Here is a 26,350-nt window from a genome sequence, read left to right as displayed (position 1 = left end):
TACTTTTGATGGCTGTTCACAATATTGATGCACCAAATTATCTGTCATCTCTGCTAGCACACATCATCATGCCCTTATATAACCTGTTGTATTGAAATCTTGCATATAGCTCAGTTTTGCTGATACCTTGATTTAAAAAATTATGAAAAAAATGAAAACAAATACAGAAAAGAGAAATTACACTGGCAAGAGATACAGAAGAAAGGTTACTAAAAAGCTAAGAATTCTTTAACCTGAAATGAAGAATAGCTGAGGTAGATAGATAATGAAAGAACACAGCTCTGAAATAGCACAGATAGTGAGCAAAAACCGAGCATCATTCATTTTATAAGGTCCATACAATATCAAGAACAAAAAAATTAAAAGAAGAAAAAGGAAGTAGTTTTTCCACACAACATAGTAACCTGTGGAACTCACTGCTGTCAGCCTCTCTAAACTGTTTATGTATCTAGAATCTGGAAAAAAGTTATTTGGATGAATTAATGTCAAGTGTGTCAAGAGCTATAAAACACAGAGGCTGGACACACTGACAGTTGCAAAAACGTAAAGCCACAGCTAGAGAAGAAAAGGTATTTCAAGATTCTCCTCTGTAACAGCACATACCCTCCAGCCTGACAACTGAGCACAAACTGCTCAAGTGTTGGGAGAATTAAAGGAGAGATGGTAACAAAGCCAGAGGCAGGAAAGCGTGAAGAGAAACACGGAACGCCAAACACGGTTCATGCTCTGCACCCTGTGCTTAGTTAGACCAAAAGATCTGGCCCAAAGCAAGAACAATTGCAACACGCATTCTTCGTGAGGCGAGTTATCCACTTCTTTCCCTCTCCCGTACAAACTGCTGGATTCGGCTCAGGCTACGTGCAGCTACGGCTTCTGGTGGGACACCGAGGAAAAACGAAGCAGCTCCTTACACTGCATCTGAATGCAGCTCCTGGAAACCGAGCGTGCGAGGAAAGCGGCTTTGAAATGGCTACTTACCCAGCCAAAACACGCGGCGCAAGAATCCCGCGGAGCGGAGCCGAGCCGGGGCAGAGCGAGAGCCCGCGGGCCGCGGCTCCGAGCCCCTCAGCGCGGCCTCGGGCCCCGCCACGGCCGAGCGCCGCCGCCCCGGGCACCGCCCGCGCCCCCGGCACGGCGCCCACCGCCCACCTGGCGCGCCCACCCTCCCGGGCCTTGCCTCACCGCTCCGCGCCGCTGTCCCGTCCGGGCGCCCCGCGACGAGACGCGCTCGGGGGCGAGAGGGCTGAGAGCCGCGCGGCCCCCGGCGCATGGGAGGCGGCGCGCCCTCGGCCGGGAATGCCGGAGCCCCGCAGGACCCGAGCAGGTTCCCGGCGGCTCCGGGGCTCAGCCACAGCCTCTCCCCTCTCCCCTCGCTCCCGCCCGCCGCCCGCGCAGGAGCCGCGCGCCGGCTGCTGCCACCTGCCGGCCGCCCCGCGCAGCCCGAGCCCGCCCGGCCTCCCTCCGGCCCCCGGCGGGCCGGCGGCGATGGCCAGCGAGGGACACCGCACCGTCCAGCGTCGCCCGTGCCCGGACGTGCGGGGGTTAAGGCGGCGTACGGAGGGCGGTGCGAGGGACCCCGGGGATCCCCCGCTGCCCGGGAGCGCAGGTGCCCACCCGCGTCCAGCTCCGCGCGGTGGGAGCGGCGTTCGGAGGCTGTCGGGGAGCGCAGCGCTGCCCCGGGCCGGCTGCGCACCCTCCTCTGCAGGAGCGGCCGGGCAGGTGCCGCTGCCGCGGCTCCACCGACGCGGCCGTTCTGCGCGGCCAGAGCAGGGGAACGGGAACACCGCTCTCCGTTCTTCCAGCCCCTCGCTCTTTGAGACGAGGGCACTAGGGCACCCCATACTGCTGCCCTCGGACACTACAAGAACGCGAAAGACAACTGTCTTCTCTCTACTCACTGGCTGGGTGAAAGACCATCTGCTTCCAGAAGAAATACTGACAACTAGAAAGTAATATGTGATCCTGACAGTGTTTGCTTAAACGTCTGAGTTCTGAAACCGAGCCAGTAACAGTGATACACTGGCACTGGGAAAACCACACCACCAATAAGCAACTATGAGGAGAATCTTCTCTTGGTAACTTTTGAGTTAGCATCTGAGGAAAAAGCCTGGGATTCTGTCTCTGTTCCTGCTTTATATTAACTGTACTGGATGTAAGATCCCTAAGGGCATTTTCACTGAAAAGAGCAATAAAGTGTCCAGCATGAGCTCTAAACCTTAGAACCAGATAGTCACTGGCAACAGTTCATTGCAACATTCAGTTTTATGCTTTAAAAATCCACAAAATTATTATTATTATGCTGGAGCTGGCCCAGCCAGGTGAATGTATTTATTTTAAAGAGCAACAAAACAGGTTGTTTTTTTCCTGCCAACATTTTGGGCTTCATTACACTTGAACCCAGACAAAAAGAGTAAAAGATGATGTGTTGACTGTGCTATTCATTGTACAAAAACAACCTTCTCCATTCCCAAGTTCATGTATAGATATGGGCTCTAAGCAAAAGCTCTGCTGCAGAAAGCCTACTTTTTCCTGTGTGTTCACCAGGTAATTACCACAGCACAGCATTTCCAAGCAGTTTCAGATGCCTTGTAGGCACCATGGCAGATCTTGGTTGTAAAAAGACAGCTGTACACAGCTGTATGGTAACGATATCTCACTTGCAAAGAAAAGCTGCATTATAACACTAAGAGAAGGGTAGCTATGCTACCTCCAAGAGGTCTCATTTGTAGGAAGAAAATGGGTTTGGAAACAACAGATTTAATCTAGAAGGAATTCTGCCAGTCCCTCCTGAGTTATGAGGTAGTTTGTTATCAAGTAGAACTTTACCTGTGCTTCAGAACCTAGACTGAAGCCTGCTTGGCAGCAGTAGACAATCTCTCAGGGGGCAAATGCCGTGCTGCTCTGACTATGATCTAATGAAGTACATAAATAAGTGACTAATTGCTAAGCCAGGTAGCGTGTGAGCAAGACTAGCTCTGGCACGTTACAGTATTTCAGTTCTAATCTGCTCAGAGTACACATTCTACTTCACCTACTCTGCCAATTGCATGCCTACTGTTTGCTTCAGGGAGAGGCACAACTGCAGCCAGATGGACTAGAGACAGGAGTTCTTTTCAAGAGTAAAGACCTAAGTACTAAGGTATTAATTAATTAGTTACTGTACTTAGTTTACATGATGGAAATGCTCTGCTTGAGACAGTTCCTAACTCCTGATACTGGAGAAAGATTACTTAACCCATGCTAGTCTGAAAATTAGCTACTAAATTTTATCAGCCCTCAGGGGAGCAAGACTTGCTCTAAATTAAGGGCAGCTGAAGAGCATTAGCCTCCACTCTGAAGGTGCCAAAGGCTGTTCAGCTCACCACAAACAGCATCCAGAAGAATACATTAAAGCAGAGGCCAGGAGGAGGCCTTCTGAAAAGCCAAGGGACATACACTTATCACTGTTTTCCCTCCCTGTCTATTTTGTTGACTTTAATTTCCCTAACTTCCCTCTTGCTGTTAGAGTTTTGGAGTGATTGCTCCCTCCCAAGAGCTAATGCAGAGTCCTGTCTGTCATCCCTGCGTCTTCTCCTCCCCTTGCTGCTGCTGAACTGCTCAGAACAGCGTGCATCATGTTCTCCCAGCAGTGCAGGAGGAAGTTGTCCTGCTGTTGAGGGGGTGAAGAGCAATCCTTCCCACACCTTATCTGTGCAGCAGAGCAGCTGACACTCAATTTGTTCTGAACAACTGCAGAGTTATAGGTCCCCTCGTTGTACCGCAATGTTATCTGAGGTCTTTCATGGTCTCATTTAAAAATTGTGGCTATCTGATGAAAACCACCCAATATACTCAGGCTATTGGCTGGTTGGGTTTTTTTTAAGAAATGGACATCAAGGGGAGTGTGAAATGGCATCAGTCTTTTACATAGAGAGCAAAACATAAATGCTTGAAAGAAAGCAGCATTCACTAGGACATTAAATGTAACTGCAGCAACTCACAAAGGAAATGGTTGTTTAAAGCTTTAGTTTGCTAGCAAAAGATGCTGCAGAAAATAATGCTTTTGAGGGAGGTATGAAGTCATCAAGCAAAGAAAGATCTGAGTGAAGGACAGGAATCATAGAATCATGAAGGTTGAATACCATGAAAATACCTCTAAGATCATCAACTCCCAGCTGTAAACCCACCACTGCCAAGCCCACCACTGAACCATCCATCAGAGTGCCACATCTACATGTAACCACATGAATTAACCCACTTGATCATCTCTTCAGCATGTGGTGGTTCAGTCACACCTTGTCTCCTTGAGTGAGGGCAGGGATAGCCACCAGCACCACTCACCCACCAAAGATTCCCCTTTGAGATGCAAGGGGTACTGGGGTATTTTTACTTCCAAAGCTGAAAGACTTCCCTGCTCATGAGCCAGTTCTTTGGCCAGCTGCCTCAGTGAAAGAGGAGGAATCTATTTCAATTAGTTTCATTAAAATTCTTTGTGTTACAGCAGCTTGGGAACAAGACATTAGTGCTACTTCAAAAATTCAGACAAGGGTACAGCATAAAATGATAAGACTGGCAATAGACAAGAGGGTAGAAGAGCGTTGTAGGACTAAACTGCTTCTTGCTGGTCACAAAGACTCATTTCACACTAACAGTGGGAATAAAATGTGTGAAAATCCCCATTGGAATAAGGAAAGAGAGAATCTGAGAAAGAAGATTAGATTGTGGTAGAGTAGGAAGCTAGAGTTTCCCTCCTTTGAATTGTTTCAGCCACTTATTATTTGTTTCAATACTTCTCTGTGAGCCACTAATTGTCGCAGTGGGATCTTTCTGCTTCATTTCCTTCTCTTTGTGAGAGCAGGCGTCAACACTGCAAAGAGTTAGAAATCTGCAGCCTAGTATACAGAAGACAATGTCCAATTTGCAACATGTCCAGCATAGGTCAGTGGTACGGTTAAGCCTTGGAAAGTGCCTTTTACACAAGCATTAAAGATCTTTGGGAAAAAATATCGCTATTACAAAACCCAAAAACAAACAGGAAAAAAGAAAGACAGTAGGTCTACAAGTTTTCTCTTCACCTCTTGATCTGTTACTCTTTCAGCAGGAGTCTTTAGTAGAAAGAGTACATGTCACCAAAGGAAAATAATAGTAGCTAACTCAGTTGCAGCTCAGGTATCTTGAGCAGCAGCAGCGTTTTGTAGTTTACATTCAAACTGTGTTCAGAAAAGCCTGGTCTATGTCCTCATCCATGACTTTCCCCAGTGCTAGATCAACAGTTCCTGTCAGATCCTCGCCTGAGAACAGCAGAGATACTTTAAAGTTCTTGAATTAATAAGTCACATTACAGAAATGGGAGAACATGCCTGTTTTAAACTTATTGTACTTTGCATGTTAGGGCAAGTTCCAGGAATGGCAGTTCCCTGGGACCTGTAGCTGCTTTGGTCTCTGGTGCCACTGCCTCCTTCTTAAGGAAAACTTCACAGCAGCACAGCAGGACAAGTTGACTTACTAGCCAAACAAAGGAAGGACTTACCCCTCCCTCCTCCATACCAAGTATTTCTCTTTGGTCACACTGAAGGACTCCTCCGTGTTCTGGACAGGCACCAGCCAGGCCAGGTACAACTACACAGACCACGTCCTTTGCTCTGCACTTGCCTTTACGTGCACATACTCTTTACTTTATTCCATTAGTTTTGCTAATCACCACCCTCAGTCCTTTAGAGCTAGTATTATGAAACATATGTCAAATAACCTGTCTACACATGTTTCCTGCTTAAGCCTTCCTTTTAAAACACATTCACGGCAGAAAACATGAGTGAAAGAAAAGCAGACTACACAGATTTAGGTGAAGCAAAAATAGACGTTTAGGAAAACATGAGGGTCATTCAACTGAGTGACCTTTTAACTTGTGTTTCTTATCTTTACTATCTAATAGCAAGACTGGAGACCTACAGCACACACATCATGTGCTGTTTTACATTTATTTTCCTTTGGTGTTCCTCAGCTGCATAATTTAAACCTCCTTTCTTTTACTATATCTGTAAGTACAACACATTCTAATATTTACAAATGGAGAGTGACTTGGCACAATATTGGGTGCAGTCTGTCTGCCATCAGAAAGGCATTCTTCAAATGGACCTGCCCACTTCAAGAGCTGGGAGATCTGAACTGTTTGTTTAAAACCTAACTTCCTCTGAAAATAGCCATGCACAGCTGTAGGTCTACTGAAAACCGTTAAACAACTGGAAATTTACACCAAAACATTGGTTAGAACCCTCTTAGGAAACATCTAGATAAGCCATGATAAGCAGGAGCAAAGGGTGCCCAAGGTGTTTAGAAACAAGCAGCCAGAAAACAAACCACTGTGCTAGGCAGCAAGCCTTAATCCTGCATGGAAAAGAAGTAGGAATCTAACTCTTGGAACTTAAAAATAATCATGGATTTCAGCATTTTTCACAGGTTAGAAATGCAGATGCTCAGTCACCAACAAACTTTGCCTAAGATATCTTTATTTCCTCTGGATGCAAAAGAATAATTACAAAGACCCATGATTAACACTGAGAACATCCTAGCTGACTGAGCACTCTAGCTGAAAAGCACCTCTGAGACAAGGAAAGGGATATGCTGAAGAGTTGCTACAAACACCCAGTTCCCTCAAGATGCTCCTACATCAGGGATTTATTGATAGGAAAGAATTAGTGCCAGTTATTGGCAGTGCAAACACATCCTGCTGCCTGCTGCCATGGGCAGATGTGGCCAGAAGTTTCCAGTAAGAAGCTCTAAGCCAGGACAACCACATCCATTCAGCACCACAAAGATGTGGGGGAAGAACCCACATGCTGGCCCTCCTTGCTCCGCACTTCCTCTCTCATCACAAATCTGTGCATTTCTCCCCATGCTGGAGCTCTGCAAATGAGCCTTCTAAGCAGTGAGAATAACAGGATGATACTGAGGAAATTGTTCTTGAGCATGAGCTTTGACCCTTCCAGGCAGTGAATATGAACCACATGGGCTGGACGAGTCCCTGGCACATTAGCTGCCTTTGTGAAGTTATTTGCTGATTCAGAGGTGTGAAACTCTAAAAAACACTGTGGAAGCAATGGCACTGCTTGTGGTACTGAAACAGCATGGATTCCTCCTAGGCTGTTCCGACTTCAATAAATATTGACTTTGGATAAACCTTCTAACAATATTCTGGCTGAGTTTTTTTTTTTTTTTTTTTTTTTTCCTTTTTCCTCCCAAGTGGGTGCCCAGAGCTAATTTACTTCAGGCAACATAAATGACACAAGAATAAGGCCTTTGAATAGTGATGCAATTGCTTGGTCATGAAATGAAAAAAGTCTGGATTTTGATTGATAGCTGGAATTCATGCTGTTTGTTTGATTTACTCTGAATTCTTTGTCACCTCAGTGCTATTCCTGCCAACACAAGTCAGAACATTACTGATTATGGGCTGAAATACTATTTTAAATTTTTTTTGATTTTAGACTTACCAGTTTTCCTTCCCCTTCCATAGGAGCAGTGTAAATTTAGCCATGAATTTTTCTTTTCTTCAAGAAATCTCACCTTCAACTGGCCTCATGCTATGCCTCTTTTTTTTCTCATCTGCAGCAGTATGAAAATTAAAACAGCATCATTTATTTCCATGGAATTATTCCTGTGCAGTACATTAGAAGTAGGGCTAATATACTTTAGGAAAGCACTATTATTTTTCTCTCTGTGGCAGGATTGCAAATGCTTTAGTACCTTGCTATACCAGTTGGTAGTCACAACTGTCACCAAATGAGCACCAGCACACATTTCTCCCAGTGTTGTGCACATGAAAGCCCTGATCCAGTACAAAAGTGTCAGGATGCTACAGTGGAGTACATGGAAGAAATGATTGTTTCCTTGCTTTGGAGACAAAATCAGATGTCTTCCACCAGAAAAGCTCTTCAGTGTTAAATGTTCCTATGTGATGGTTTGAACTAGGCCCAAGTTTATGTCTTTTATTCTCAACAGAACAGGTTGGGAGAAGAACCAAGAAAATAATGAGGGTAGACTGTAACTACATCTGAGAAGACAGGAGCTTAAATATGATTTAGGCACTTTGATATACTTTCCCTTGCCAGTGGCAGGTAGAGCTTGGTAGACTCTAGCAATATTTCCAGGAATGCAAGTCATGTATTAATATCTAAGTTTTACTCATTATTTCTTGTCTCTTTACTCCAGTATGCATCACTGCCCCTATATCAGACACACATGCACAGGCTGAACTCACAGATCTAGCTTGGAATAGAGGTTGTTTCCAGACAGTTTTTAACATTACCTTCTTTCCTGATTTACTGATTTTTGGCTGAACTTAAAATTACCTGAAAACCATTGCCCCTGAGAAAATCTTTACTCAAGTACTTGCTGAAAGTGTAACCTGAAGAACAACATGCAGAGATCCAGACTCTGTGCTATGGCTCTGATCAGACACTTGAAAGCAAATCATTGGCAGGAACACTCCTATCAGCTTCTTGTCATGCTGTCTGCTGGCAACTTGATGTTAATAGCTTAACATTTGTATCAGCAACTCAATCAGGATATTAATTTGAAGCAGAAGAGAGTTGTTTACAAAAAATAAATAAAAGGACTATGGATTATCTAAGTACTGAGTTATGAGGTTTGCCTTTTTGTACAGTGAACATGCCTAGATGCTTTTCCCCTGATTCATGGAAACAGCTGGACCACAGGCAACCTGTGTGCTGATCTGCAGGCAAATCTTGTGTCAAAACATTGGTCTATACTGAAAACACTTACAATGCATGAGGAATAGCATGAGAAAAAAACACTGTGTGGCCCCCTCTCCTGTACCCCATGAAAATTATTAGATATGCATCATAGCTTTCACTGGAGGGTGAGAGTAAAGATTTCCATTCTGCACTGAGAAGAATAAAAGTGCAATTGAACATCACATACTGACTGAATTACTAGGTTATTAAAGAGAGAAAAAGGCAGGGCAGTGACAAATGGACATGTTCCATTTCCATTTCTGGAAAGAAAGGTTTTGTAGGATGAGGCATATGCATGCAGCATTCAGGTGGAGTATGCACAAGGTAGACTTTTACATAAATGGTCATGGCCAAGACTATCCAGCTGCTCTGTAACACACTTTGTACACCATGAAAAGTCATCCTTACAGCCAAACCCCTATGAGCACAATGTGAGCAAGATTTCACCCTGTCTTCTGTAGAAACAAGGAGTCATTCTGGAGCAAGAAAGATACTCTATACAACTCAAGAACAATTCCCTCATCTAATAAGCCTAGCCTAAGGTTTGTTTTTGAAAAATTTACCAGGAGAGTAAGTGCTAGAAAAAGTCCTAACAGATTTGAATATGATTTCTATGCTAGATATTCTCACTATACATTCAGTAATACATAATCTAACAATTACAAGAAGCACAATTTCTAACTGCCTAATATTCAACAGTTTAATCTGGTCTGATTAACTACAACTGCTAAAGACTTACAGTACAAAACACACTCTTACTTTTATTTCAGTTTGGGCTCTTAAAAAGCGTTAGGATGTAGCAAGATTTTTAAATCCTGTCTATGAAATACCAGGTATTTCATAGCAGGAAGAGTCTTCTCCCTGGGATGGTCCAGCATTGAGCATTGTTGAGCTGCATTAACAGTCTTGGGTGGCACAGCCCATCCATCCTTCTTGTGTTTCTCTCCAAGACTGTGCAAAGCCAGCTCTCTCCAGGTTGCTCCCTGGCCAGGCTCAGCACAAGGATGAGCTGTCAGCAGGAAACCTGGCCCAGGCAGAGCTGGAATATCCACAGCCAAAAGCTGAGCCCAGATGATAATCCCTCCCACCAAGCACTTGTGCTGTAGCTCCTCAGCTGCCTGTTCTCTGCCTGCCCTCTGAAGTAACACACTCTGGCCTCTCAAAAAAGTTGTTGATTCTAAAACTTCAATCAAATTTAACTTATTTGTTATAGTGAAATAAAGGGAGGAACAAAGTGGGTATAGAGAAGAGGGAAGATACTCAATTTAAAAATTAACATGAGGATAGTAAACTAGACTTCATATGTTGCCTTTCTTTGTGCATGATGTAAGCAGAGCTCAATTCACTTCAAGCAGATGGTCCACAGACTCCAAGCACTTAAAATAAGGGACAAGCACAGGCAAGCACAAAAGGATGAAGAGGACCAGGGTGTTTGAAACATCTCAGTATAGATTTACTCTAATGCACATCCATATTGCATAGCAAGACACCCAAACTCTGCTTCACTGATCACCTTCCCATAAAACATAATCTATGTAATAGCAGCATCTGTCCAGCAAGACAATTTGACATGTAATGGTGTATTATAGACACACACACAGAGCCTCAGATTGGGTGGTTTATCACTTTCTATAAAGAAGTAAGTAGAAGTACTGTCATAGAAAGCAGTTTTCTCATGTTAGAAAAGCAACCTAGAGACATTTAAAGAGTGAATACAATGCTCCTCACCATCTAAACAGCTCCAATTCCCACATGCTTTGAAGTAGGCACTGCTAATTTTTTTTCATGAAAAATATTCCTTTGTGCCTTTCAGCTGTCCAGAGAAGAAGTGTTAAACAGATGTGTTTACAAGCACAAAAGAACAAAAACATAACCTTATAGCTCTAGCAATTTTTCTATCTGCAGTGTTTCTGGATATTCACTTTACAATTCCTGTAGTTTATTGCAGTTCTGTGGGGATAATTAAAATCCTTCTACAAAATCAGATAAACAAGAGCAATGGGGGAGGGAAAGTGTGTATTTTATGTACTGTCTATTCATCTCTAATGAAGCCTGCCCCATGTGTACAATGAAACATCTGGGGAAAGCCTGTACTTCAACCAGAGTAATCACTACTCACATTCCAGCTTGTGTAGCTGGTTCTTTTCTTGAATTTTGTATGTATATATCCATGCACACATACATGGTTTCAGCACACGTTTCACAAATGAAAGAAAAAGTGAGAATTTGCATGGCCTTTTATTAATGTAAAAACCCAAAACACCTTCAGGACTTAATTTGTAAACAGACAATATCTTAAAAACTACTCTGAGATTTTATGGGAATGAAGTAGCCTTTTTGTGTCATATAGAGCAGTCACATATTGATGTGAGATGTGTTCTCATGATATGAGAGCAATCAATATAATCGAATAAATCTATCAAGATAACATTTACCCTCTATGTATGTATAGGATCTTTCAATATGTGAGATAATCTGAGCTGGAATTAAATCAAAGGTGAAACACCATGTGGATTTCAAGCAGCTGGTCAGAGCCTTACACTGCAATCAAGAAACAGTTTATATTCAACTCTTGAGTAGTCATTTTATGCAGAAAGATGAGTTTGTGATTGTATAACAGCTCCTATTCTCCAGGGCTCAAAAGAGCATGGCTTGTTTCCCAGTTCTGGTATCTCCACCTGTCAAGTCATTCATTTTGGTAAGTAAATGTTTCTCCTTCTGATGGAATCTGGAATTTTACTCTTCTCAGATAAGGTCTGAATGAAATTTCTTTAGTCAAACCAACAGCCTTGCCTCAAGGACCTTGAGAGCCATGAGATAATGTTTTATGCCAGTGTTGCCACTGAGTTAAGGGAATTATACCAACAGGGAAGGCACATGTACTTTTGTCCAAAAAAGTGCAGTGCTCAGTTCTCCATACACCTTTAAGAGACTAATGCAAAGAGCTATAATGTATGCTGCTTGTTCTGGTCTTATCTGTCAAGTCTGAGCTGCATCCATGGAACATCACTATGCTGTGGTTAACACAGAACAGAGTAAAACTTCTTTATTGAAATTGCATCGGTGGGCATACCAGCTGTGCAGGTTAAAAAGCAAGCAGTGTTTAAAGGAACAGGAAAAACTACAGTCACATAAAAGTAGCTCTTTGCATAAGAAATTGTTACCGCTGAAGATCAATAGATCACACGGACACAGGTTGAGGTATGGTGCAGAAAAGAGCAGAGTTTATGTCAGCAAGCTCAGAAGCTGAGCTTTCAGGGCGACAAGAAATTATTAGAGACTTTTACCTGAAGTCAAAATAGATTGTTCATATCATGCAAATTTTGAAGGCTACTTTTGGTAAATCTTTCTATGATAAGATGCTGCAGTTCCCTTGATGCAGCAGGATATTACAAGAACCAATATGAGTTGTCTCTGCCTAATGCCTGAGCAACAGTTCTCCAGGCCAGTATCTCAGAAAATACACAGTGGTTTTGGTGTTTACACAACTACCAGGCAGGTTGAAGCAAAACAGATCTTTTCCTATGGGCTATCAAAATTATTAAAGGTCACTTGGTCATTACTTTCCTTATTTTTATGTAGTTTACTTCCAGTATTTCTTTAGCAATCACTTCATCTTTTGCAGCATTTTGCAGCTCAGATCCAGAGACAACCAACTCCCTAAATTCCATCTTGCACACTGAAGCATTTGGACATCTTGCCTACCTTATGTCATGTTTGCCCTGGATTCAATATACATCTTTAAAAAAACAGTATCGTTCCATTTATTTTTTATCAGTGGCCTTCCTCTTGAAAGTTTAGTTTAATTTTCTCTTTGAATTAGGGATATAATTTCAACTCTGAGGAAACTAGAAAGAAACCACCTCTCTCTATGTTTTACAGATATTGTCTGTAAAGTCAGTCAATCTAAGCAGAGTTTTTCAGCGCAAGTACTGAGAGCCAAATCATAACCTCCACTTGAAGGTGTGGACTAGATGAAAGAAATAGAAAATGCATTACAATGTCCAGAAATCTGTCAGAGGCTGAGAGAGATCTCAAATCTTAACTAGCACAGTGCTCTGCTTCCCATGCTCCGAGGGCACCGTGTGTTGGGGGGATTCCAGGTTGTACTGGATGTTGTTGGCTGGAGAGGCAGTGAAGCCGGAGCTGAGGGTTCTGACACATCCTCGAGATGATCTGCAGAAGGAACTCTGGCTGGTTTTCTACCTGCACAAACTCATACTTGCCCAGAATGTGCAATGAAGAATATGAAGCTGTTCAACCAGGGCATTTGGGTTTGGATGAGACAATCCTCTGCATACTTGGAGATCTAGAGAATTTCCTGACATATTATGAAATAATTAGTTGGCCAGAGATCCATTTCTGGGCCCATTCAGTAAGAAGACAAATTTTATTCCCTTACAATCTCTGACTGGAGCTGGACAGAAAAGCTGTGTCTTTTAATCCCTAGGGAAAAGTTGATAGGCTTGAGATAATGGATTTTCCAAAGTTAAAGTTACAGCGAAAAATTGTAAGTTTCCTGTTTGTTTTTTTTTCTGTACTTTCCTCTTTTTCTCACTTTTGTCCTACTATTTCCTCTAAAAAGAAAGGAGCTGGGGGGAAAGGAGGTTGGGGAAGGAAGAGAGAATGAAAGTGATCCCCTCTTTCACTAGTTTTCGTGCATTTAATACAATCCATTTAAAAGAAGATAGTGATTATTAAGAAAATATATAAGTGCAAAGCCAGCCTTTTTCTAGTTGCTAAGATAACCCAAAAGTAACCCAGAGCAGTATCAAGATCCAAACTGTAAAGTACAATTCATCAAAGTAATGAAATGCAAATAATCAGAGTTTTTAGAATTCCAAGATTGCTGTTGGCACAAGGTAAAACCAATCTCTAAAAGAACTCCTTCAGCAGCAGGCAGAAAAAAAACTTACCATAAACTTTTGATAACCCAAAAAATAATGAGGCCTTTTGAACTTTTCTGACATCAGTTAAAAATTTCTGAGGGAAAAAAAGAAAAAGAAAGAAAAAAAACAAACCTAAACAAAATCTAAATACACATGATTCAGAAACATTTCTCCTTGATAGTGAGAGTAGAGTGATGTACTATATATAAAGTAGTTTTGTGCTCTTCATTTGCCAAGAAAACTATGGCCTCCTCACTTGTTCCACTGTAAGATACAGGATAACCCAGTGAAGATCATCTGTGGAGCCTTGCACAGGCCAGAGCAAGATTAATGGTCATGCACAGAAATCTTCCTGACATATTGCTTAGCTGAGGAGAAAAAAAATACAACATGGAACTCAACCTGCTCAACAGACCCTGCAGCAGCACATATGTTCTCTATGTAACCTGGAATAGCTTACAAAATACACTTGACAAATTTACTCACCTATACTTTATCAGACAAGATTTGGAATAGGTATTATTTAGAAGCTATGTCATTTCCCAAGGACAGCTTTTCACCCAAGATCTGATGCTATCTAAAAGTAGATCTGATGCTATCTAAAAGCTTCTGCCAGCTCAGATTGAACAACCACTACTCTGCTTGAAATAGAAAAAAAAATAAAACAGAAGATCCTAGTTGAAAGCTTTCCAGGGTACCAACATCATCTGCCAGCTCTTGTTTAGTAGACCCCATTATTTACTCCTGTGATGCTTTTTCCTTTTTCACAACCTAATCTCTCGCATAAGGGGAAATGCTCAAAGAAAAATAAAATAGACACATACATACACACATATCTACACAGACAAAAAGCCTATTCCTAATCTTGATGTTGCTGCAACCCTTGTTGTTTTGGAAACAGGAGTCCAGACGTATTTTAATCATGAAAAGCTGATTAGATAAATTTGGCCTGAATTGCTGTTTATAGGATAAATTGTTCTAACAATTTCACCTCCTATGGCACATGGCCAGTACTGGTCCAGAGTGGATGTGAGTATCACCTCTAGTTTGCTCACGCTCCCTCCTCAGTATTTATTCCAACAGTCATTCCTTCACTCTCCCTGCTCTTCCAGGACTGTGGATACTCACTGTCACAGGATCATAAACATGTAAACCTTTGAGGGTTTAATTTTTGTTCTTTTACAGCATTGTTGTTGATCTTTGCTTAGTTTAAAAAAAAAAAAAAAAAAAAAGAAAAAGCAATTCACTGCTGTTGTCAGTCCATACATTTCAGCAGGTTTGTTTCTAACTCCCACACGTCTTGATGCCAGTGTATTGCTTTAGGAGTCAATAACGTGCTCATTCACCCCTAAGGAAAGGTCACAGAAATATTCAGCAATCAAGGGAAATAGCATCACTTACCCCTTCCTCACAACTGCTAGGCCAGAGATGTGGAGCTTGTTGTCAGGTCACACTGTTTTAATAAGGCTTTCAAAACCAAACCTCTGCTCAGCACTGGCCAAGTAAGCATCTGACCCATTGCTCCAGTACTCTAACTTGTTATCAAAGTTATGATGTGTGAAGGTAAAGCTGATCAAAAATTAGCATGGACTTTATGTTCAAGCCAGAAGTTATTTCTCAAGCCCTGTAGTGAAAAAAGAAAAGCTAAATATCAGTTGAAGATTATTATATAATAAACCATATTTTGAAATAGGGCTTGAAAATTTTGATACATATTTTGCAATATCCCTAAAGATAAATACACTATAGGAGCTTAAGTCAGCCCCTCAGTACCATTGTAAACTGAGCAGCATTATGCCCTATTCAGAAATGCAATAAAAGCCACTGACAGAAAACACTGATGGAGATGGACCATTCCTCTGTCCACCTGAATTGTTCCTATACTACATATTTGTAGTACATTTTAGCTTTCAAATCTCAAGGAGCAACAGTTTAATTTTGCTGGTAAAACTACCCTAAGTGTTAGACTGACTAACTCTTTTCCTTGTCTTCAACAGATATTAAATTCACTTACAAATTATCCCCTTTCCTGGAACTGGCCAGGATGTCATTAATCTAAGGAGAGAATTTTGTCACAGCTGGAGTTAGTAAGCATCAGCTATGGACAGCAAAAAGTAATTCCTAAAAGCTCATGTGCAGACATTCCGGCACCTAAATGCAGACTAAACTATTTCTATACTGTCCTTTAAATCTCACTGTATTTCTTATATTTCATCAAAATACTTATAATTTTCTTAATACCTTGATTTGTAAGATACTTGTGTCTCTAATGTCTTTGTTTGTGTCTATGTTATTAGGTTGCCCAATAATTCTGCTTCAAAAAATAACCAAACCTACAGACACTATGAATCCTGAAATCACAGAACCATAGAAAATTCTCATGCCAGGGATTCTAGGGACTTCTCTTCTGTCCCACAGCAGGATCAGACCTACCTGGCAATTACCTGTTAGAGTTGTACTTAAAAGCCCAAGTGACAGAGATATTACACACTTCCAAAGAAATAGTACATTATTCCTAACTAAGCATTAAGCAAAGCTAAATAGAATCTGCTTATTGTGATTCAAGCTCTTTATTTTCATATCAAAACTTGAAACCACACACATTATTCTTTCTACTTTGCAGTAGTTTTCTAGCTATTAAGGAAGGAAATTTTGTTCTCTCAGTCAGAGAATTTAGCTTTTTGGAAGAGCACTGTCACTACTTGGAAGATGAAAGGAACATATTTAGACCTTCTGGGAGCTCCAAAATACTGGTTTCTTTCCTGGAGTATTTGACACAGCTGTTTCTACAGCAAGCATTGTGTAGTGACCAAGTACAAATGACTTAATTCATCTTGACCATGCCAGAATTTCAGAAGTGAATCACTGACCCTTTTCCTTCTATGCAATTTAGAAATGAATATCCTCTAGTTTGTTCTTTGGGGTTACTTGTGTACTGATCCTTCGGCACAAGGCAGAAAAGCATATTGTATGACAGCACTACAGGATTCTGAGGAGCAGCTGCAAAACCTACAAGCTACAATTATTTTATTATTATATTTATGTATTATATATATATATTTATAATATTATAGTAATTTTATATATATTATTCTTTCATTTAACTCCTACCCTTTTTCATTCTGGTCAATATAAAGATCAGGACAGAGAAATCATGGCTGTGAGAGAACTTTGTGCTGGCCATCAGAGCATAGAAAAGAACTGTTTGTGGACAGCATAAGTACAACAATGTATTTGTACACCCTGCCGTTGAAATTACATGTACATGATTGAATCCCTCTAATTTTCCTATGTCATGATTTATGATACATGTCATTCTAAGAATGTTAATGATTTCAAGCCTTTCAAGAACCTAAACAACAAAGAATCATTACCCTGACTGTTTGTAATTCAATCCAACAGATGACAACTTCCTGACAATAAAATGCTCTCTCTGTAGCTATGAGTACATACAGCAAACAGGGAGAAAAATTGTTCTCAAACCCTGTCCAGTGTTGAAACAAGCCAAAGTCACGGACAATACTCTGTAAGATCCAGAAACCACAGTCACTGGCTTCCATTCCACCCTAGCAAGAATAAACATGTAGTGTTCTCACAGAAGAAATAGAAGAATTAAAATGCAACTGCATATCAAGAAATTGCAACAAAACACCCACATTGATCAGTGAAGACAGCAATAGGAATAAACAAAGCAAGGGAATCAAATTCAGTTGCCCTGAAAGTAGTGACAGTTACTCAACTGTAGAGTCAGGTTACAATCCTTATTTATAATCTTTTAAAAACTAGCATCTATAACTTGCTCCCCCAAAATATGATGAAGCTTTAGTGTGTTAATAAGATGAATAGTGACCTGGAGTTTGAAAGAATAATTACTTTGTGGAGTTTAAAGGAATAATGTTTAAAGGAAGATACCTGCTTTTTAAAGACAAATATTTTGATATTACGGTCTTTTGGTAAGAAGTGGCAGTATATTGAATGGACTAGGAAATACCCCTAAATAAATGTTTCATATGTGCACTAAATTTAGGGAAGTTTGATCAGGAGTACTATTTGTATATAACATTAATAGAAATACCATCACATTGTAATTCAAATGGGATTTTGAAATACAGGAATTGCTATTGTAAATCAGGCTATTGTTCCAGCCAGATCTGCCATAATTTTTCCTCCTACTGTGACTAATGATACTGCTTTGGAGAGGAGCACAAGAATCCAGCAGTTCTTTTGGCTTCACTGACATCTGACAGTGACAAGTTTTACTGTTCATTGCTTTATTGCTCTGGCATCAAAAAAAAAGGGAGAAAAGCCATTCTAAAAGCAATGCTTTCCAATCTACAAGAATGTTCTTGCCAGTGTGTTATAAGAAAGGTGAAAAGAAACACAGGTGGGCTATTTCAGAGACACCAGTCCAAACACACCAGTCAGGCCTTTTCTCCTCAACAGTCACACTCCTATTTTCCACTTACATGTGTCTTTCTGGGACTTGAGGTCACTCTGGTCCCTTTTCATTTCCTCATAATGAATGAGTGTGGCAACAGCAAACTTAAAACATTACAAGCTCACTGTTACTTTCTGGCCCTTTCTTTAAACTCCTACACTGGTAGCTTGTTTCTCTGATTGCTGCTTAATATTGAACAAATAATTTCATTATTTTCATTGGGTCAATGATACTTCATCTTTTTCCTTTTTAACAGACAATTTACACAATTGGCTAAAATTATTCCTTACACTGCATGTTATTGAGCATTTGACAATTGTTCCATGTGTTATCATGGTGCCTGTGACATCATTTTGTATGTGCAAGTCTTAAGCAGTTTTCTCTAGTGCTGTGCATTTCACAAAGCATCTTGAAACTTCTACCCCAGCCCTCTACCCCATTCAACTTTCTTCCTTGAGTTTCTTCAAAATGTCAAGTTTACAAGAGCCATCTACACTAACCCTGAGACAGTCCTTTAAACACCAGTTTCAATTCACTGCCAGCTGTCTGCATCCTTTTCCCTAGAGGAAATTCATTCTGTTTCTCATACTATGCAGCATTTATGGAAAATACAATTCACTGTGCTATGGTTTACATTCAAATTGCATCCTTCCTCACAACTTCAAAACTCAGAGGAAGTCTGAATATGACCATTTTAACAGCTCAGAAAACTACACATAGTCATCTTTTATTCACAGCACTTCAGAATGTGTAAAGGTGTCTGCAGACTCCCAGAAAGCTCTGTGAGGGCAAGCACTCCCTCTTGGCAACTGCTTAACTGCTTTGTTATTAAGCAACTGGACTCTGCACCAACACTTCTGCTTAACTCCTATAATTTTAGATAATTTTCTTCTCTTTATCCTTGTTTACATCAGAGAAATTACTTATTGCTGGTTCGGATGGATGTGACTGCAAGCTAAGTGCAGACTGTGCCAGATTGATGCCAGTTCCTAAAATGGTTCTGAACATTTTGTCCTTGTATATGCTGGCAGCAAACCCACAATCATCTGGGATTCTGCTGCAATGCTGCTGACATTTCATATCAGCAAGAGATAATTTCCCTAGTATAAACATATATTTTTTTCTTGCCAGATATTAAACTTGTGTCATTCATAATACTAGGAAAAGCCACTTTGCCACAGAACCCATGGGAACATTTTTGACTTGAACTCATTTTGCCTCCCACTGTTGAAAGGCTGGAAAAGAAGTCAATGAAATAGAAGGCCAAATTTCTCAATGATTTTAATCTGTGCATTTCTGTTGATGGTGTTGATAAGGCCATATGTGAGCATGGAACATATTTTAAATTCACATTTCTCCTTTCATTAATGCAATATGCTATAGTCATCTTAATTCTAAAATCATACAAAAATACCTTTGGATTACAAGTCAAAGCCCTATGAGTGTGCAAAACCTCTGAAAATGCACTTGGGTATAAAAGCCAATCCATGTTCACATTCTCAACCACAGAAGTTTTCCAAGAAAAGCCCTATACTTTTAAGACTTGTGTTGTGATTCTGTAAGCAAAACTGAAATCACCGCTGCAGACAATAATTCTGCAACTACAATAATTATTAATTCCATCTCACTTCTCTCAGTAGATGCTGAACAGGTTGGAAAACAGCTACTGAAATAAAAGGCTTGCTTTTTAGGTTCACAGTACAGATGTGGGGATAGTTTTAGCAGAATCAGGCAACGTCACGTGAAGATAAGGTTGTAGTTTGCACCTGAAATGAATGTGCTGCTGTGTCCCAAAACTCCCATAGTTACACTCCTCCTCTGATATTTTAGCTCAGCAAAAACACTGATTGGCATTTATCCAGAAATCACTCCTTTGCACCAATCTGAAACCTATCAGCAACCCTAAGTTATCAGTGCCTGTATGCAGTAGCCAGAAAACCTGATGCCTGTCAGGCTTTGAGCCTGATCTGGAAATTCTCTTATAAACTTTTCTTTCTTCAGTACACAGCATTGTATTAGGAAAAGCATGACAGATAAAAAAAAAATAAGTTAAAAAATCAAAATCAACACACAGTTAAAACATGCAAAGGAGAACAAAGGAAGGTTAATTTCCTTACCCAAAAGTAAATAATTAAGGTGAAATTAATGAAACTGAGTTAATGATGACTTATACACTTTCAAAATCCATTACAAATAGGTGTTATTTTGGGAAAAAACAGACAAAAAGATAATTTGTTTTAAGACAAAAAAAAAGCTTAGACTTGCTTAAGCACTTTAAAACTTTGAAAGTAATTTTTTTTATAAGAGGACTAATGAGAGGAACTATAAGACAGGACAACACAAGTGGAAATCTAATTCTGCTCCTATTAACAATAGAAAATAACAGATCTCAGGACTTCCCCTGGTGCAACACTTGTTCAAAGCCCAGCTGACTGATGCTAGATAAGGTTGCTCAGGAACCTGCTCCCCAGGTGACAGAAAAATAACCAATATCCACTGTTCAACTGAGTCCTGGGAATGAGCTGAGTCAAGGAAGTTCTTTCCAGATTTACTATCACACATGAACTGCTTCCCCAGAATGGGAAAACTACCATTATCTAGCTGATCCAGATTGGAAATACAACAATTTTTTAATATATAAATATATATTATTCTAAAGTATCTTCTTCCAACAAAGTATCATCACATCCTTGGGAACTTCACCAACAGTACCAAATACTAGTATCTTTTATAAAAGATGTCCAAGTATAATTCTACCTGAGGAACAGCCTGCTTTGATAAACAAGAAGATTTAAGGTTTTATTAATAGAAGTGGCAAGTATAGTGTAAATATTAATGAGCCCAAATAATCAGCTCTCCTCCAGTCTTTGCCAGGTAATTAGTGTGTAATCCTAGTCAAGATATTAGAATACTTAGGAGTAATTCACTGATTTTGGAATTGAAAGTTTAAATACTGTGAAACTTCAGGTGTGGAACAACTGGCAGTGTAGAAGGAAGCACAACTGATACTGCCTCACAGCCAAGCCCCAAATATGCCATTAACAGAGTTTCTGGAATGTCTCATACCAGTACCTGCAACAGTCAAGAATGTTGGTATGTTCATAAGAGTTTACTCGTGCCTTACAGTCTCCACATATTCACTTGACAGTTATTCCTTTAAAACTGCTGGGAGACTATCAGAAATATTATAGATATTTAAAGAACAAGTTTCACCATTATGGATTTGGCTCTTAATCTCTAGGATACTTGAAATGGAAGAAAAAAATTCTTTACCTTCTTGTGGATCACTTTGAGGGGAATACCAGAAAGAATTAAATAATTCTTTTTGTCTCTCTCCATCTTCTCTAAGGCTTGTCCAGTCTGATCCTGTCTAAGCAATAACAGAAGTAGTTGCAAGAGGACTGTTGCTATTATGAACAACTGTCACTATGTTTGAGAATAACAACAATAACCTATTATCCACTGCCAAGAAAAATGCTCTGTAAATCTTTAGCAGTTACCTGAACTATTGCTCGGCTCTAAGAACAATGTTTCATTGAAAAAAAAATTACCACTAAAATTTTAATTACACATTAGTCTCCCACATAATTTATTTTCCATTTCCTTGATTCTTACTGAGATCAGTGCTCTGAGTAATATTTCATCCACAAGTCTAGCATTTGGAGTATGCAAGCCCTTCCAAGGGAGAGTTCCAAAAGCTTTCTGATTTTTTGGTTCTACGTGCTGTGCTCACAGGCTGCCTTTAGTGCTGTTCCCAATGCCCTTGGACAGCTTCCTCCTGAACAGAACCAAGGTTCTCAGAGTACCTGCCATTGCCCAGACAGCAGATAGTGAAATCACACAGGCATGCCTGATGTTGGACAAAACGTAGCAAGTGTACCAAAAAAACCCCAACCAACATCTAGCATGATTTTCATTCTGTTTCTTACTCCCCCACCCTGTAAAATATCTCAAGTTTTATAAGATAGCAGAACATATGAAAGGACATGGAAAAGACATTACCATAACAGTATTAAACAGAGCAGTGTCCATGCACATGTATTTATGCTTTTAAAGAAAAAATCTAAAAGAGTACTTTGAGAGTTAAGAGGAAAACATTTCTAACTTCTTAAAAATGGATTCCTTTACACTCTGCTTTTCTTCTTTCATGACTTTCCTTTTTTTCACTTTATTAAAAGAAACTAACCAAATCAAACCAAACCGAACAAACAAAAAACCACAACCACGACCACAAAACCCCAAAGAACTCTCAGAAGGTTCCCTGAGACACAGAGTAAGCAAATAAAACAAACTTTTTCTTCAAATCCTGCAAAGTAAGAGGAAGTGAATCTTTGTTCTTTGTAAGTGACAGCAATCAGATGAGCAATTTTTGAAAGGGGGGGAAATAAATAAATAGGTTTATCTGGTATAAATATTATATAGTGCTTTTCATGTCCCATGAGAGGGAAAAAGGCAACACAGTCTCCCTGAAACTTTTTATTGCAGGGAAAAAGAAAACTAACAAACAGAATTTAAAATATCTGTGGAACTAGCCTCAGAATTTCAGGACTGGCTTTGCCTTTTTTTTTTCTTCACACTTTCAATATCCGATCTTACCATCTTTGCCAAATAAAGGTTAAGTCTGTTAGTTTGGGGACAGGACCCTTATGAAGACTATAAGTTCTCACACATATATTCAGATAAAAACTTTAGGGTTCTGTGGTGCTACTTCACCTTTTCCTGATCTCCTGGAACTGGCACAATTTCTTAATTTAGTAGTTGTCCAAACAGGACAAAAAATCCTTCTCATTCATTTCTTGAAGCCTCCTGAGAAGCTATATATAAGTATTTAACAGTTCTTGAAACTTTGCTTGGAACTTTTCAGATAGAAGCTCTGGAATGAAGAATTTGGAAACGGTTGAAAATCAATGGTAAACTCAGGAGAACCCTGCTAAGCAAATAATCCTGAAGACAAAAGCTACAGTCCTGCCTTTTCCATCCAGTTGCCAGGCTCATACAACTATTGCACGATAACTGCAGTTTTTAGGTGTATAAACTTCAGCTTTTTTCCTGTCTGCATTAGTTACTTCATTCATATAACTTCATATCTGGTTATGGATATTAAAAAAACCCCAAGATTTATAAATCACATTGAGGTAAAAAGAGATGGCAAACGGAATGACTTATAGTCCAAAGAAAGAACTGTAAAATGGTGGGAATCTATGCATCACAGGCCTCATACTTGCCTGAAAAAAAATTGCAGTGCTTCCAAGTGATGTGTCACAGTTGTTTGCCTATTGTGTGGTCCAATGTCCCACTGCAAAACTAGTTTTCCTCTTTCTTTCACTAAGTTTTCTGAGTTTGTTCCAGTGTCCTAAATGGCCTATATGTCTGTTTAATAACCCTGTCTTGGGTTATAAACTCTGCAACTGCTTGGCCCTTGGTTCTAAACAAAACAAAACAAATAATTTTCTCAAGCACTGTCAGTAAATTTAAGGAAACAAACTGCTCTCCAGTCCTACCAAAGAGGAGAATATTCTCTGTCTGCTGGTTTCAAATCTGAAGAGGAGCAGAATAAATGTGTATCATCCATGTTTATCATGTATATCAAAAGGTGGTTCTGGTTTGATTTTCTTTGTTGTTGTTTCTTATTCTTGCAAAGACAAGCCTGAATGCAGGACTGGTTTTGAGTTTTAAGGAAGTTCTTAACATCCATTCTGCAGTCAAAATTTCTTTGCTGAACATCAAACTCTGTTTTGAGTAATCAGCTTTATGGAACACATACCTGATGTGTGCATACAACATAGTAGTGGCCTAACCTGCTAAATGTCCTTTTTTTTTTTTTTTTTTTGTAAAGGGGCATCAACAGGAAAGAACTTTTCCAGCACAACAGGAAAGAACTTTTCCAGCATTGAAAAGTTGCATACTGTAAAAAAATGAACATTTGCAGCAAGTTATCCAGTGAGTCATTAACTTAATTAAGCTAAAAAATCAACTGCAGCACAGTTGACCCAAACAAGGGGAAGTGGATGTAATTCTTTCCTTCCCCACCTTTCACATCCACAGACTCATGCATATGTCCTGTTCGATCAGGGTCAAGTCAGTTTATTAAAGCAAAAAAGTTTGCAACTGATAGGCACCAGGGTGAAAAAACCCAATCCAACCAACCAGTTCAGAAGGACTCCTGGAAAAATGTCTCATTTCAGACTTGGAAGTGTTTTAGTGCTTTTCTGTTTAATGTTAGAGTAGGAATGTGGATGAAGTGTGACAGGTTTTCTACCTACAAGATAAAAATATACCTCAGAGATACTAAAAATCTAAAATCCCCTCTTTTGTTCCTCTTTTGTTCCTATGCTGATGAAGTTCGGTGTTGGACTTCTCCTTTCTAACACCAACAACCAGAAGCAATTCCCAAAAACCACTAGCTTGGGCCATTGACTTAACATGTCTCCCACCACACATCAAGCTCTGCTGTCTCTAGTGTGGTTCTTTCTAAGGAATTAAGTATTTAATACACACAATTAGAAAACTCTGCTAAATATCTGAGCTAACACTCAGTAAAGGCAGTAGTTCGCACCTCCCACTATTGTTACAAGCTCTGTGCAAACATCTGTCTGCATCACCTACATCCAACTTCACATACTTGAGGTTTTCTTTGATACCAAAACAGCTAAAATCTAATTTTCTTTAAAGAGAGACTATCAAAGCTGATACTGAGGGGAACATAGAAATCTCAAAGATTTATGTGGAAACCTCCTGGCCCTTTTCAATTCCAGATACAGATCAAGCAAATAAGACACAGACAGAAAGGAGCTCTCTGCAGCATTGTCTGTGCTTAGATTCTTGTGAAAGCAAGACATATTTTTAGCACTTGCACCTCCACTAATAATAAAAACAGAGCACTAGCAGTGTTGTATTTATCACACAATGTCCAAAAAGGCCTGGATGTTGTTGCAGAGTCAGCCAAATTTCAGCAATGCTAAAACCATCTGCATTCTCCAGCTGCACAGTTGTAAGGACAAAGTTAAGGAGTATTAAATCCAGCAACATGCTTTAAGTAACTGCATGTAATCCCACATTGAGATTGCTTCATGTTGGTCATTGATTATAGTTGCAGCTCCAGAGAAAAAAAGTGCAAACAGACCTCAGTGCCAATGAAGTAGCAGTTAAATACTTATTTAGTGTAGAAACTTCTGAAAATCTTGGACAAAACCCCTGTACCTTATTGCAAGGACAACCCCTGACTTCAGGATGAAAATACAGCTTCCTTACCAGCTTGGTTAAACAAAACTAAAGATTTTTGTCTCCATATCAAGGCTGTTGGCCAGACCACACTGAAATGCAATATGAGTAGACGTTAATGAGAATACAAAGAAATCAATCAAAAAAAATTTAGGAAAAAAAGAGGCCAGAAAAATGTATCAACCTGTTTGATCTGTAGCCTAAAGCTCAAGTCCTGCCAGAGAAAATACCTTTATTTTTTAATATTTGGAAGAGGCATAATAAAGTAACAGCAATATTTTCTATAAAGTAAATGGTCTGTTTAAGAAACATTTTAGGCCAGTTTAAAGATTCTTTCCATGTTTGTCCCTGATTTTCCAAGCCACCACATCACTCACTCTTTTCAGATAGGATGCCTTTGATTTGCACAGCTTTGGCTTAAGGTCAAGCAATGTAACAATCTCAGCAAATCCTGAAATAAAAGACCATCCTCTACAATCCCATGTATGAGGAAGACCCTGAGCAATGCTGGCAGATTAGGGAATGATCTCTTAGACAAAATTAAGAAATATGTAGTCTTGTTCTGTCCTTAGACACTAATATAAGTCAGCTCACACCATAAACTCTTCCCACCAAAGACGAATAGGTGTCTTAGCTGGACCCTTCCCTGCTACATATCTGGAAAGGGAAGAGTCAAGCACAAGTGCATGGCATTTACCAACAGAATGCTTTTTGCTTATATCTGAAGAGCAGCAAGGAAAGACGTCTGTTGACAGCCAGCTGCTGTCACTCACAGCTTCTCAGCCACTTGCACTGCTTTTCAAATTAGGGCTGGGGGGACTCTATCCAGCTATGCCACCTTTATCTCTCCAGAAAAGGTCTGCCAACTTCTCAGCAAAAGCAGCAGATGGGAACAAGCTGCTGCCCCAACAGAACAATTGATCTAGCCTGAATTTCTCTTGGGCTTATCCACTCTAACACAGAACAGAACTATGAAAACACTTTTCAGGAAATGTATTAACCCTTTAAAAGCAGTGAGAAAATAACTGCTCCTCTAGAAAACACAAAGAATCTGAGTGCCACAGACTTGC

At 40.0% G+C, this 26,350-nt stretch overlaps 1 protein-coding gene across 2 annotated transcripts in view; it reads right to left on the bottom strand.

Moving 5' to 3' along the window:
- The window catches only part of THSD4 (thrombospondin type 1 domain containing 4), a 262,970-nt gene that overhangs the window by 227,141 nt on the left and 9,479 nt on the right, over positions 1-26,350 (bottom strand). Inside the window, exons 2-3 of one of the 2 annotated variants that reach the window (XM_019007885.1) lie at positions 21,333-21,429; positions 15,023-15,245 (exon numbers count right to left, since the gene is read on the bottom strand). The gene's annotated coding sequence lies outside the window, so the exon portion shown is untranslated. Of the gene's footprint in view, positions 1-1,182; positions 1,364-15,022; positions 15,246-21,332; positions 21,430-26,350 lie in introns of those variants that run through there. The other variant, XM_015638496.3, reaches the window with a different exon arrangement.

This window comes from Parus major, chromosome 10 (assembly GCF_001522545.3).
Source record: "Parus major isolate Abel chromosome 10, Parus_major1.1, whole genome shotgun sequence".
Taxonomy (NCBI): Eukaryota; Metazoa; Chordata; class Aves; order Passeriformes; family Paridae; genus Parus; species Parus major.
Note: the sequence above shows the minus strand (reverse complement) of the source record. Positions and strands in the feature narration are given on the sequence as shown.